Source organism: Rhinolophus sinicus, chromosome 17, assembly GCF_057876585.1.
Source record: "Rhinolophus sinicus isolate RSI-liver-muscle chromosome 17, RSI-T2T, whole genome shotgun sequence".
Taxonomy (NCBI): domain Eukaryota; kingdom Metazoa; phylum Chordata; class Mammalia; order Chiroptera; family Rhinolophidae; genus Rhinolophus; species Rhinolophus sinicus.
In genome coordinates, this window is record NC_142517.1 from 108080612 (window position 1) to 108094109 (window position 13498).

At 37.3% G+C, this 13498-nt stretch overlaps 1 protein-coding gene across 5 annotated transcripts in view; it reads right to left on the bottom strand.

Moving 5' to 3' along the window:
• PLS1 (plastin 1) overlaps positions 1–13498 on the bottom strand; it is a 97287-nt gene that overhangs the window by 50014 nt on the left and 33775 nt on the right. The window contains exon 1 of one of the 5 annotated variants that reach the window (XM_019753597.3): positions 5852–5984. The exons of the other annotated variants lie outside the window; for them this stretch is intronic. The gene's annotated coding sequence lies outside the window, so the exon portion shown is untranslated. Of the gene's footprint in view, positions 1–5851; positions 5985–13498 lie in introns of those variants that run through there. 5 annotated transcript variants of the gene reach the window in all.

The following is a 13498-nucleotide window of genomic DNA, read 5'->3' on the forward strand; positions in this document are numbered from 1 at the left end:
GTGGCACAGCACTGTTCTTCCAAAGCACAAAGGGAATGAGAAAGACGCATGGCAGACAGGAGTTCAGGAATGAATGAGACTGAAAAAAATTAAACTCCAACTATTCTGTAATAGCATTTTTATACATGATCAGATATCTAATGTAGTTATGGCTTCTCAAAGAAATTGGCCTGAAATAAACTTTAAGTAGGAACATTAGAAATAGCAGGCTTCTTTGTCAAATCTATTTGCTGCTGTTTTTGTTGTTACAATAATTTCATGAGATGTCACTATATCTCTGTTCCAAATTACACAAGCTGCCCAGTTACTTTCTACTTTTTAAATTCTAGAGGAGGAAAACCTTCCAAAAGCTGGCATCTCCCACAACTGAATTTTCTCTTCTCTTTTTTGTTGTTGTTCCTTTAAACTATACTTCAAACAACTTCCTTCATCAGATTTTGGCCTCAACAATTTCAGCTAAACCTATGCCTGGAGACTCTAATCCTTCCCTGTTAACAACAGCCTGAGAAAGGCCTTCTCTTTCTCCTAAGGCCTCTTCCTGATGGTCCTGTAACGTTCCTTCTTGTCATTTCCTGACCCTAGAACTCTATTCTCCTGCACCCAAATCTTTACCTGCCCTCAAAGCACAGCTCAAATTTCCCCATGAATTTCTCCTCTGCCCTCATTTCATTTTAGCACAGGTTTCCTGGGAACATCTAGGGTGCCAGGTATTGTACCAAGTGTTGAAGGCCATCAAATGGTGACTAACAGGGACCAGGCTCTCGAAGAATTTGCAGTCTAGTGCCGGAGTCAATGAAGCACATACCAGTGGTAGCAAACACAGGAGGCTACCTGCCTCTGGCAGTTCTTTCCCATTGAGCCTTGAGTCACCTCGGGACCCCTTTCGACGTAGCCTCATCCCTCCCCCCAGTCGATGCCTAACCGTCAGCCCTCAAAATGAACTAGCATGCTACCTCCTGAACCACGCTACAAGCTATGATGGAAGAATCTTCTAAACAGGAAGAACATACCACTGCCCTTGAGAAACTTAAAAAAGTCAAAGTGGGAAAAAAACTCAAAGTGATAAGATGATGCAACATAATATAAATACTTGGCTAAAAACTCTACTTTTGGGGTGGCGGGTTAGCTCAGTTGGTCAGAGCACTGTGCCAATAACACCAAGGTTGCTGGTTCGATCCCCACATGTGAGCAGCCCCCTCCTTTAAAACAAACAAACAAACTCTACTTTTAACCTCTTGGTGACAATGATGGTGAGTGATCCTATCAAAAGGTGTCACTCTTTTGAAAGCCTTAAATTTTTCTGTTAGTCTCGTTTTGCCTACAAGGTAATTTCCATCTCTGACATGAAAAAAACACCCACTGTCTCCAAAGTCTCCTGCATGTTACAACTTGTATTGGAGCCGACCAGTGCTAGCCAGCCAAAGGATTCTTCCTTTTTCCATTCAACTAGGTAAATAATTCACTTTTTATACGCCACAAAAAACAAGTGATATTCTCACTCCAAGCCACATTTTCTAAGGAGGAGTTTCCTATAACTTCCAAGACTCTTGGGCTAATCTGTGTCCTCTTACCTACTGACAATGGAAACATTTAATCTACCTACTTGGTATTTGTGCCAGTTATTATATTTTGATTGTAAGCAACAAAAACTCACTCTGGCAAAATCTGCCCCAAAAAAGGAACACACAGGAAGGGCCCTGGGAATTGGCTCAAAGAGTCAAGACAGGCCTGAACAAGCAGGCTCTGAAGGGCAGCTGCCAGGCAGCTCTCAGGAGCTCCACAGTGGAAACTGTAACATGTGACTTCATAGCACTGTCTCCAGGTGCCCCAACCACCTTCCGTGCATCTACGTTCCAGGACGTTAGTCCAGTTGGCAGAGCTCAGGCCACATGCCCATCCCTGTAGTCCGGGGATACTGGGAGACCAGACCTACAGCTGGAAAGAATCTTTGTCCTGGGTTCAGTTGCCCTGTGCACAGTCTCTAAGTTTGCACAGAGCAAAGACAAAGGGTTAAACCTGCCTCCCAGGTAAATGCAAGCATGCTACCCTAAGGCTTCTCCAGACCAAAACTCATTTCCCTCAATCAAAAACACCTGAAACAAGACTCCTAAAATCTCTCCCAAACTCTCCACCCAAAACCCCACAAATACAGCTCTCATACATAATGGCAGTCCAAATGAGGAAAGGGAGACTTCCTCTAACCCTCCCTTTAATTACTGTTCTGTAAATATTTATGGATGCACACCTATTTTCTAAGTATTATTTAGTCACAGGATATTATACACTGGGGAGATAATTGCCCAGATTGTAACCGGCTTTAATGCGAAATGCCTCATTCAGAATGAAAGCTTCAATGCCAACACCCGTAAGGCTGTCAGGGGACAGGAAGCCGACAGTCACTTCCAAGTGCTCTGGAATAACCCAGCATTACTTCCTGTTTATAATGTGCTTCCTCCATTTCCAGCCAAGAGTTTCTATGTAAATGATTCAAAGCAACACAGACATTCCGGTCCAGCTTCTGTCCAAGTGAGCAGAAGAGTCCTCCACAGGATGTCTCCGTGTCAGGATGTGAAGTTTAACCTCCAAACACACGTTGGTTTCAACTTGAAGTTTTTCACTTTTTACCCATATAAATGAAAACAGTGCTTTCAGGAGTTGAAACTCTGAAGTGCTTTATTTTACAATCTGCAGACCCAACTCTGAACCTCTTTATTAATGGCAAAAGATGGAATTGTCATATATGTGTGTGTGTTTGCAAGGATCCATAGAAATCTTTCCCCAAATCCTAAGTTTCTATAAATTACAGATAAAAATCATTAGCACCAAAAATATTTTCAAACAATTGCAAAGAATGCCATATAACAAAGAATTAACAACTATCAAACTATTACCACACTTTTCTTCAAGAGTACAGCTACTAGCTAACACAACTAGTTTTATCATTCTTTTAACAACCTGCATGCCACCAATGGAAGGATTCTACCAGCCCAACACACATAACAGGTTGGAGTTTTTTCCTACTAACAAGAGATGGACACCCTCATCCTAACTAGATATTCGCCCAAGAACCTTTAGTTATTAATAAATGGAATGAAGCAAACCCACTACCAGCTCTGGGAATTCTGTCGCCAGAATCTTGGCATTAGAGAAGTTAATAACAGCACTTTATATTTATCAAGCATTTTATACTTTTCAAAGCAGGCCCCATCCACTACCTCATGATCAGACATAGGTATCCCAACAAGGAAACGGAGATAATGAAGATTACTGATTTATAACATTTATAAGATCCAGTCCACACTCTTCACTCCACAGATTAGAGAACTGGCATCTCGACTGGGGAGCAAAATGATGTGCCCAGAGTTCCAGAACAAGTCATTGGCAATGCTGGGGGAGAGTGTTTACATCAAACTAGGACTCAAAGCAAAAACCATCAAGAAAAACACAGTCAACATTAAGACACCAAGGCATCAATATCTAGATACCACGGTTGTATATACAACTTTAGAAATAGAAGAAATTAATGAAAGCACAACTACGATAGGAGGTGTTACCCTGTTTCCCTGAAAATAAGACCGAGCCGGACAATCAGCTCTAATGTGTCTTTTGGAGCAAAAATTAATATAAGACCTGGTATTATATTTATTATACAAGACCCGGTCTTATAGCAAAATAAGACCTGGTCTTATATTAATTTTTGCTCCAAAAGACACATTAGAGCTGATTGTCTGGCTAGGTCTTATTTTCAGGGAAACAGGGTAACTGTTGATAGCTTAATTAGTATAAAATAAATAAAGACATAGAAAATTTGAATAATAAAATTGGTAAGTTGTAAAGGTATAAAGTCTTCTACAACTCTCAGACTATGTTCTGTATTTCCCTGAGTTAAATCAAAGCTAGCACTAAGGCTTACTTCATACGATCACTTGAGAAGACCAATGCTAGTTGTATAGATCCCTCTCCTTTCTCTGAGCTATAACAGGACCCTAGCGCTTCTATGAGAACAGGAACAATGGGGAAGACCCCTTTCATCATCAGTGAGAAGAGAGACGCTTCCCCTCTGGGCCCTCGTCACCCATCCACAGTCCCACTGACAAGCCTGCAAACAGTGACTTTTCCTCCCAAGGTCAGTTCCAGTCATCTGGGACATCTCGTATTTATAGTCTCCCAAGCTGTAAGCCTCGAAGTCATCCTGACTCCATCACCCTCTCACCTCCAAACACCGTAACTTACCACCGAATCCTCTGAATTCCGGAATAACCCCCACCTCTCTGTCTTTATTTGTCACTGCTTTAATCAGGTGTCTTACTGGCGCTACCTCAGGAGGTTCCTTCCTGCTCTTCCCAGCTCTCCTCATCAAGTATTTGGCTCTTGCTTTGTGCCCATCAGCTTCAACATATTCCCCCAAATAAAGCCAATGAGAAATATTTTACTTAAGATTTTGTGGAGAGGTAGAGAAGAACATCTACATTGCACACCATTGGGCAAAACTCTGCAAAATTGCCTTTAATTACTCCACCTTTCCTCAAATGTTCTCTCTGGGAGAGGGCCTCCTCCCCTGCCCAACTCGTGGTCTTCAGCCTGCCTTCTCTAAGGTCCTTTCTTCCTCAACCTCCAGCCCAATCACTTTTCTTATGTTGAGCAATTCAATTCTTTTCTCAGCCTCTATAATACAACTTGCATCCTTTCACCCATCATGCGGTCACCAAACAGAACTTCCACCTAAGATCCAACTTTGTTAGAAGACAATAGGAGAAAAGTAAATAACAATAGGACAAGTTAGTGGTCACACAAGGTCCACATGACTGTTTAAGAAAAAAAACTTAAAGTGAAAAACCACTGACCTACTCAAAATATCTTCTTAAATGGTCATTAAACCAATGGAAATTAAAATCACAATGAAATACCATTGCTTTGCCCAGAAAATTAGCAGCCATATGTTTATAAAGATAAGAATCAGCAGTCATGGGGGCGGCAGGTTGGCTCAGTTGGTTAGAGCGCAGTGCTCATAACACCAACATCCCTGGTTTGAGTCCCACATGGGCCAGTGAGCTGCACCCTCCACAACTAGACAGAAAAAAAAAAAAAAAGAATCAGCAGTCACAAAATAGTCATGGGGATATAAAGTACAGCTCAGGGAGTATAGTCAATAATACTGTAGTAACTATATAGTGTCACGTGGGTGCAAGACTTATTGGATCATTTCGTAAGTTCTATAAATGTCTAACCATCATGCTGTACACCTGAAACTAATATAATAGTGAACATCAACTGTAATCAAAAACAACAACAAAAAAAGAAACATAAGAATCAGAGAAATGGTTCTAGGAAACATGGAGACCTGCTGTATGGGTTACAAACTGACTACCCCCACTTGTGAGGTGCCAACTGAAAAAAAAACTTGTGTGGGATAATTTAGCAACAACATAATCAAAAGTCTCAAAAATGTTGATGAAAGAATTCAACTTGTAGCAATTATTCTACAGAAACAATGTGAAATGAGCAGAGATATATTGTTATAATTATGTTCATTTCATCATTACAATAACAGAAAAACTAAAACAACCTAGACTTCTAACAACAGATTTGTTTAATAAAAATTGGTAAACTCTTATAAAAGAAGCATCAGGCAGTCATTAAAAATCATGTTCTCAAAAATAAGAGAAAAAAATTAACAATATATTATTAGGTTAAAAAAAAAGGAGATTATCTGTATGTGTAGTATATTCCCAACTTTCTTTAAAGTATATATCTATGCAAAGAAAAGAGTGGGTAGTCAAGATCGTAGAGGTAATAAGGCAAGTTTACCCTCCTGCTTCAAACATATAGAAATGCTGGATAACATACAAACCTTTCAATTTTTTCAGTAGGTATCTGAGCCTCAGCAACAAAAGAAATCTTCTGGTACCAGAAATGAAGTCCAGCAAGCGCAGGTCTACGTTCACATTTCAAAAGACAGAAGTTAAAACCCCAGCCCTAAACACAGCAGAAAGTTGGAAGTGGGACAGAAAGCAGGAAAACAGGAAGGGCCGGGCCTCTCTGGGATACTCGCCACAGACTCCAGATAGAAAACAGCACCCATGAGAAATCAGAACCCCATAGCTGCCCTGGGTGTGAGTGCAGGGCCTGAACTCACATCACCTCACTGCAGAAACCAGTGAACCCACAGGAATCTGGCAGAGGCAGAGATGGAAGTGCCCACGTCCATCATCTGGTGTATATGCTGAACTCCAGCAGAAGAAAATGCCCTAAAGATGCGCTCACAGACAAAATGACAAATCCTATAAGAACGCATCACTTCCAAACTGAGAATCATGAGAGAGACTTTGAAACAAGTAGTAAGTCTGAAATGTTCAGAGATACAAGAAGAATTTCAGTCATAAGTCAAAAAAGGGCATTTTTAAAAGTATATTTTTAAAAATGAATGAGATATTATATATAAAATGGCTACTGGAGCTATTTGGGAGGTGAAGGTGGTGAGATTATGGACAATTTAATTTTTTCTATACAGATGTGTATTTTCCACAAAGACTATATATTACTTTTATGACAGGAGATGAAGAAAAGGCAGGGAAAAAGTGAAGATTAACATTTAACCATTCCTACAAGACAGCTAAAAAGAATTTTGAAAAAAGAGGGATAAACCTTGAAGTCTTACTAGAATAAATCCAAACTGATGTCTAGTGAGATGCCTACAACCCTGCCACGTGGTCAGACACCAACACAGCCTTTCCCAGATACCCTTCATCCTTCCCTGCCCTGCCAATTCCTGATTAGCCCAGACCCAGGTTAAAAGCCATTGCCCTGTGGAGTCTTCCTCAGCTCCCTCAGACCAAGCAGCTGTGCCACTGGGTACTGCCCAAGAGTCATTCAACACTCCAGTTCATCCCATCTATTCCTACTTTGATGAGAGTTTTTTTATCAGCAAAGTCAATTTTGTTGCATGTTTTTTCTGTGTCTCTGAAATGACTATAATTTTGTTTATTTACTATGTCAACTTTAATGACTGATTTTCAAATGCTAAACCAATCTTTATTTTCCTGGGGATATTTATATATCCCCCAAGTAGGGATAAACCCTACTTGGTAACGATGCATTATTCTTTTTATATATTACTGGATTCAATTTGCTAACATTTTGTTTAGAATTTCTGCATCTATGTTCATGAAAAATAATGATCTGTAGTTTTCTTGTAATTTTTGTATGGTTTTAGCATCAGAATAATTTTGGCCTCATCAGGGAGTTGGGACACATTCCCTATTTAATTGTCTGAAGGAGTTTATAAATAGGTATTATTTGTTCCTTAAATATTCATTAGAAGCCATCTAGACTTGGAGATGTCTTTGTGGGAAAGTTTCTAACTACAAAGTCAATTTCTGTAATAAACAGAGGGCTATTCATGTTATCTATTTCTTCTTAAGTAGGCTTTGGAATTTCTCAGTTTTATCTAAGTTATTAAATGTATTGGCATAAAGTTGCTCAAAGTATTTCCTTATTCTCCTTTTAATATCTGTAGAGTCTGTGGTAATGTCACCTCTCTCATTCCTTATATTGATTTGTTTCTTTTTTTATTCTTATTAGTCTGGCTAGATATTCATCAGTTTCACTGATCATCTCAAAAACCAGCTTTTAGTTTCATTGATTTTCCTCTATTGTTTTTCTGTTGTCTGTCCTGGTTTTCTGCTATGATCATTATTATTTTCTTTATTCTGCTTTTGGGTTTACTTTGCTCTTATTTTTCTAGTTTCTAGGGGAAGGTGAAGTCACCTTCTTCTTTTCAAACATGGTTGTTTAGTGCAGTAAGTTCCCCCTGAGTATTGCTTTAGTGGCATCTCACACATTTTGATATGTTGTGCTTTCATCTTCATTCAATTCAAAATACTAATTCCCCTTTTAATTTCTTCATTTATCTCTGGGTTATTAAGAAGTGTGTTAGCTTCCAAATATTTGTGGATTTCCCTAATTTCATTTCTAATTTAATTTCATTGTGGTGAGAACATGTTTTGACTTTTAATTTATATTGAGTCTTGTTTTATGGCCCAGCATATGACCTAATTTAGTAAACATTCTGTGTCTTTTAAGTGTATTCTGCTGCTATTGGGTGGAGTGTTGTAAAATATCAACAAGGCAAGTTAAATGATATGTTAAGTATTCTATATCCTTACTGAATTTATGTCTACTGCATCTATTCAATTGAAATCTTCAACTATAATTGTGGATCTATTTCTCACTGTAGTTCATCAAGTTTTGCTTCATTTATTTTGAAGTTCTGCTATTAGGCACATAAATATTTGAACTGTTCTTTTCTCTTGATGAATTGACCCGTTTATCATTTTGAAATAAACTTTTTTTTATACCTGGTAATAGTCTTTGCTTTAACAGTCTACTTTGCCTGATGTTAATATAGCCAGAGTCCAGCTTTCTTTTGATTAGTGCTACCATAATATATCTTTTTCAATTCCATTACTTTTAACCTATCTGTATCTTATATTTAAAGTGTATTTCTTTAAGACAACATATAGCTGGATCTTGAGTTGTTACCCAATCTGACTATCTCTGCTTTTCAACTTGGGTGTTTAGTCCATTAACCTTTAGTGTGATTACTGGGTTGCTTCTACTGTGAATAATGCTGCAATGAATATGGATGTACAAATATCTCTTTGAGATCCTGCTTTGAATTCTGTTTGATATATACTCACAGAGGTGGAATTGCTGGATTATATGGTATAACTCTATCTTTTTACTTTTTGAAGAATGATACTGTTTTCCATTATGGCTGCACCATTTTACCTTCCCACCAGCAGTGCACAGAGGTTCCAAGCTGCCCACATCTTTTGCCAACACTTGTTATTTTCTGTTCTTTTGAAATCAGCCATCCTAATGAATGTGAGGTGATTTCTTGTTGTGGTTTTAATTTGCATGTCTCTTATGATTAGTAATGTTGACCATCTTTTATATGCTTGTTAGCCACTTGTATATCTTCTACAGAGAACTGCCTATTCAAGTCCTTTGCCCATTTTTTAATCAGGTTATTTGTTTTTGTTGTTGTTGAGTTGAAGAACTTTCTTATATATTCTGGATATTAACTCTTATCAGCTGTATTATTTGCAAATATTTTCTCCCATTCTGTAGGATGCCTTTTCAACCTACGTAAGGCAAATTCTGTTCATTGTTTTCTTTGATGCCCAGAAGTTTTTAAGTTTGATAGAGTCGCATCCATTTACTTTGGCTTTTGTTGCTTGTTCTTTTGGTGGCATATCCAAGAAATCATTGGCAAATGCAATATCCTGAAGCTTCCCCTTGTGTTTTCTGCTAAGAGTTTTACAGTTTTACATCTTACATTTAGGTCTTTGATCCATCTTGGGTTAATTTTTGTTTATGGTAAACGTATGGTATAAGTAAGGGTCTAACTTACTTCTTTTGCATATAAATATCCAATTTTCCTAACACCATTTGTTGAAGAGACTGTCTTTTCCCCATTGTGCAGACTTGGGACCCCTGTCGAAAATCATTTGGCCATATACACAAGGGTTCATCTGTAGGTTCTCTATTCTGTTCCTTTGGTCTATAAGCCAGTATCACACCATCTTGATTACTGTTGCTTTGTAGTATGTTTTGAAAAAAGGAAGTATGAAGCCTCCAACTTTGTCCTCCTTTTTCAAGATTGTTTTGGCTATTTGCTAACTCTTGAGATTCCATATTCATTTTTTTTTATTTTATTTTTTTCTATTTCTACAAAAAGTACCCCAAAGCTATTCCTGATCTTTGTTCTCAGATGTAAATTACTGAGAAAGACTTTGATCTTTCAGGTCTTGTTCTGAAGTTTTGTTAGGCAGGACCAGAGCAGAATTTACTCTAGAGCTGTGGTTCCTAACAGGCGATGATTATATGCTCCACAGAGGACATTTCGCAATGTCTAGAAACATTTGTGACTGTCATGACTGAGGAGGTGTACTGGCATCTGGTATATTGAGGCCAGACCATCCTACAATGCACAAGAGACCTCCTTACAACAAAGAATTATCCAGCCAACTTTCTACAATGCTGAGACTGAGAAGCGATGCTCTAAGGGCTAAATATTTCCCACTACTGAGGCAAGATGGTTCTCAGTACTTTACCCAATACCCTGTAAATTTCAGTCTGGCTGATGGGAACAGGTACTATTCTAGCCTGCTGTGAGTGCCAAGCATTCTTTTCAATCCTTTCAGGTGGTTTTTTCCTGGCCTCCAGGTAGTTTCCTCACACATATGCCCTGATCAGAACTCTGCTGCATACTGGAGGGGGACCCTCTGAGATCTGTGGAATTCTCTCTGTGTGGTGTTTTTCTCTAGTAGTGTGTACAGTGAAATCTTGATGCCTTTGTCTCTCCACAGTCTCAGCACCGAAGCCCTTCTCTACTCAGTCACCTCCCTGCGTTGGAGCCTGAATACTCTCAAGACTGTAAATGACGCAGTTGGAGGGGTCACCTTGTTTATTTTCTGACTTTCAAAGATCACTGTCCTTGGCTGCCTGATTTCCACAGTTTTCTACAATTTGAAAACCACCATTTCATGTATTTTTTTCCATTTTGTCTTTTTTTTTTATTGGTGATTTCAAACATGGGAGTGAATTCAGTCCCTGGCACATCATCTTATCCAGAAGCCAAAGTTTAAGCTGTACATTTAAATTTTTTTGTTTGTAAATTAGAAAACACTTCATGCTCAGTATAAAAATCTAAAACTACTGCAAAACTTGGGAAGTATCTTTCTGGACTATTTCAATTTACAAAAATTCATGTATATATAAATACTTAGATACATGTATAATTTTTTTAATGGGGTTATGCCATAGATTTTAAACATTAATTTAACAGCTACACAAAATGGAAAATGTAAATGAAAACAATGACCTAACATCTTAAACCCATCAGGCTGCCCAAACTGAAATAGATGGTAACATCAAGTACTGGAGAGGATATAAAAAACCAGAAGCTCTTGTTGCCACATTGGTCTCCAAAGTGGTATGTCTGCAAGAGGTGAAGGCATGCATATTGTATGGCCCACAATTTCACTTCTGGGAATTTATCCCAAAGAAACTCTTACACAAATATGCCAAAATATACTGTTTATAGGATCAAAAATTGTAAACAACCTGAATGTCCCTTATCAGAAGACTAGGTAATTATATTCATTTACTGAAATACTGCACAACAGTTTAAATGAAGTATATATCTGTATTTACATGAGAAATTTTTGGAAATATATGTTAAATGAGAAAAATGTATAGCAGATATCATCTGTGAAAATTTTAAAACATTTAAAAGAGTACTCTATACTACGAAAAGTAATCTATAGATTCAAAGCAATCCTTACAAAAATACCAAAGTCATATTTCACAGAACTAAAACAAATAATCCTAAAACTTATATGGAACATAAAAGATCCCGAATAGCTACGGCAAGGCAACCCCAAGAAAGAACAACAAAACTGGAGGCATCAAGATACCTGATATCAAACTATACTATACGCTACAGTAATCAAAACAGCATGGTACTGGCATAAAAACAGACAGAGATCAATGGAACAGAATAGAGAGCCCAGGAATAAATCCACACCTATATGATCATTTAATATACACAGTGGGGTAAAGACAGTCTGTTCAATAAATGGTGTTGGGAAAACTGGACATTACATGCAAAAAAATGAAACTGGACCACCTTCTTACTCCACATACAAGTATACAAGTAAATTCAAAATGGATTAAAGACTTAAATGTAAGACCCAAAATCATAAAACTCCTAAAAGAAAACATAGGCAGTAAACTCTTGGACATTATCCTTAGTAATATTTTTACTAATATATCTCTTTGAGCAACAAAAAGAAAAGAAAGGATAAACAAATGGGGCTACCTCAAACTAAAAAGTTTTTGTATAGCAAGGGAAACCAACAAAATAAAAAGGCAGCCTACTAAATGGGAGAAGATATTCACCAATGATATATATGATATGCAGCACTATTTACAATAGCCAAGAAGGAGATTCTGGTCCATTTATACAATGGAGTATTACTCTGCCATAAAAAAGAATGAAATGTTACCATTTGCAACACCATGGATGGACCTAGAGGGTATTATGCTAAGTGAAGTGAGTCAGACTGAGAAAGACAAATACCACATGATCTCATTCATACGTGGAATCTGAAGAACAAACTAAATGAACAAACAAAACATAAACACACCCAGAGATACAGAGAACAAACTGATGGTTACCAGATGGGAGGGGGGCTGGGAAGTTGGATGAAAAAGGTGAAGGAATTAAGAAGTCCAAATTGGTAGTTACACAAGAGTCACAGGGATGTAAAGTACAATGTGAGGAATATAATCAATAATATTATAAAAACTATGTATAGTGTCAGATGGGTACTAGACTTACTGAGGGCATCACTGCATAAATTATACAAATGTCTAACCACTACACTGTACACCTGAAACTAATATAAAATAATATTAAATGTCAACTATAATTTTAAAAAATAGTCACGGGGATACATAGTACAGCATAGGGAATACAGTCAATATTCTGATAACTATGTACAGTGTCAGATGGGTAATAGACTTATTGGGGTTATTTGTGAGGTGTATAAATATCTAATCACGATGTTGTTTTATACACCTAAAACTAATAAAATAAATAGATAAAACAAAATAGTACTTTATATTATTAATGGAAATGTTAATGGCAAATATATAAAGCTGGATGAGAAGAACAACATGGGGCAACTTTAGGATTGTTGGCAAGAGGAAGGGGTTAAAATGCATGCGGGGGGTGGACCAAAAAAACAAAGAAAAAAGGGGAAAAAAATGGGGGCCCTTCAATCATAGCTCCAATGTTTTATTTCTTATAGAAAATAAAAAGCTGATATATAAAATAAATGACAATTGCTGATATTTCTTAAATCTGAGCAGAGAAAATATGAATAATATTATATTATTCTCATTATTCTTTCGCATGTTTCATTATTTTATGATTTAAAATATGACAAAAATTTAAAGAAAATCGTATCACATTAGGGCACATCCTACAACTGCATACAGTGGTCCTTCTTTCCATAATGCATTTTTCTTAACCATCCTCTTCATCTGGTTTTAAGAAAATATAGCAGGAAACCTATTTTTAAAGCAAATTATATAGCAACTCCTCTAAGTTAACATTTCAATTTTCGAATACAGAGGAAACACTTATGTGTGTCAGGATTTATTCTTAGGCTGAAATAGAAAACATCTGGAATGAAAGGCTAAATGACGAATGGGCCTAAACAGCAGACCTACCTGGACACAGAAATGTACAAACATGGAATTAACAACACTTTTTTTACTGTTGATACTATCTACTATATGAAGTGAATCTATGTGCCAGGCACTTTATATAATTATTTCTAATCTTTAAAACAACCCCCAAATGTAGCAGTTAAATCTCAAAAGAAACTCAAGCTCACCAAGGTTAAGGAACTTGTCTAATAAC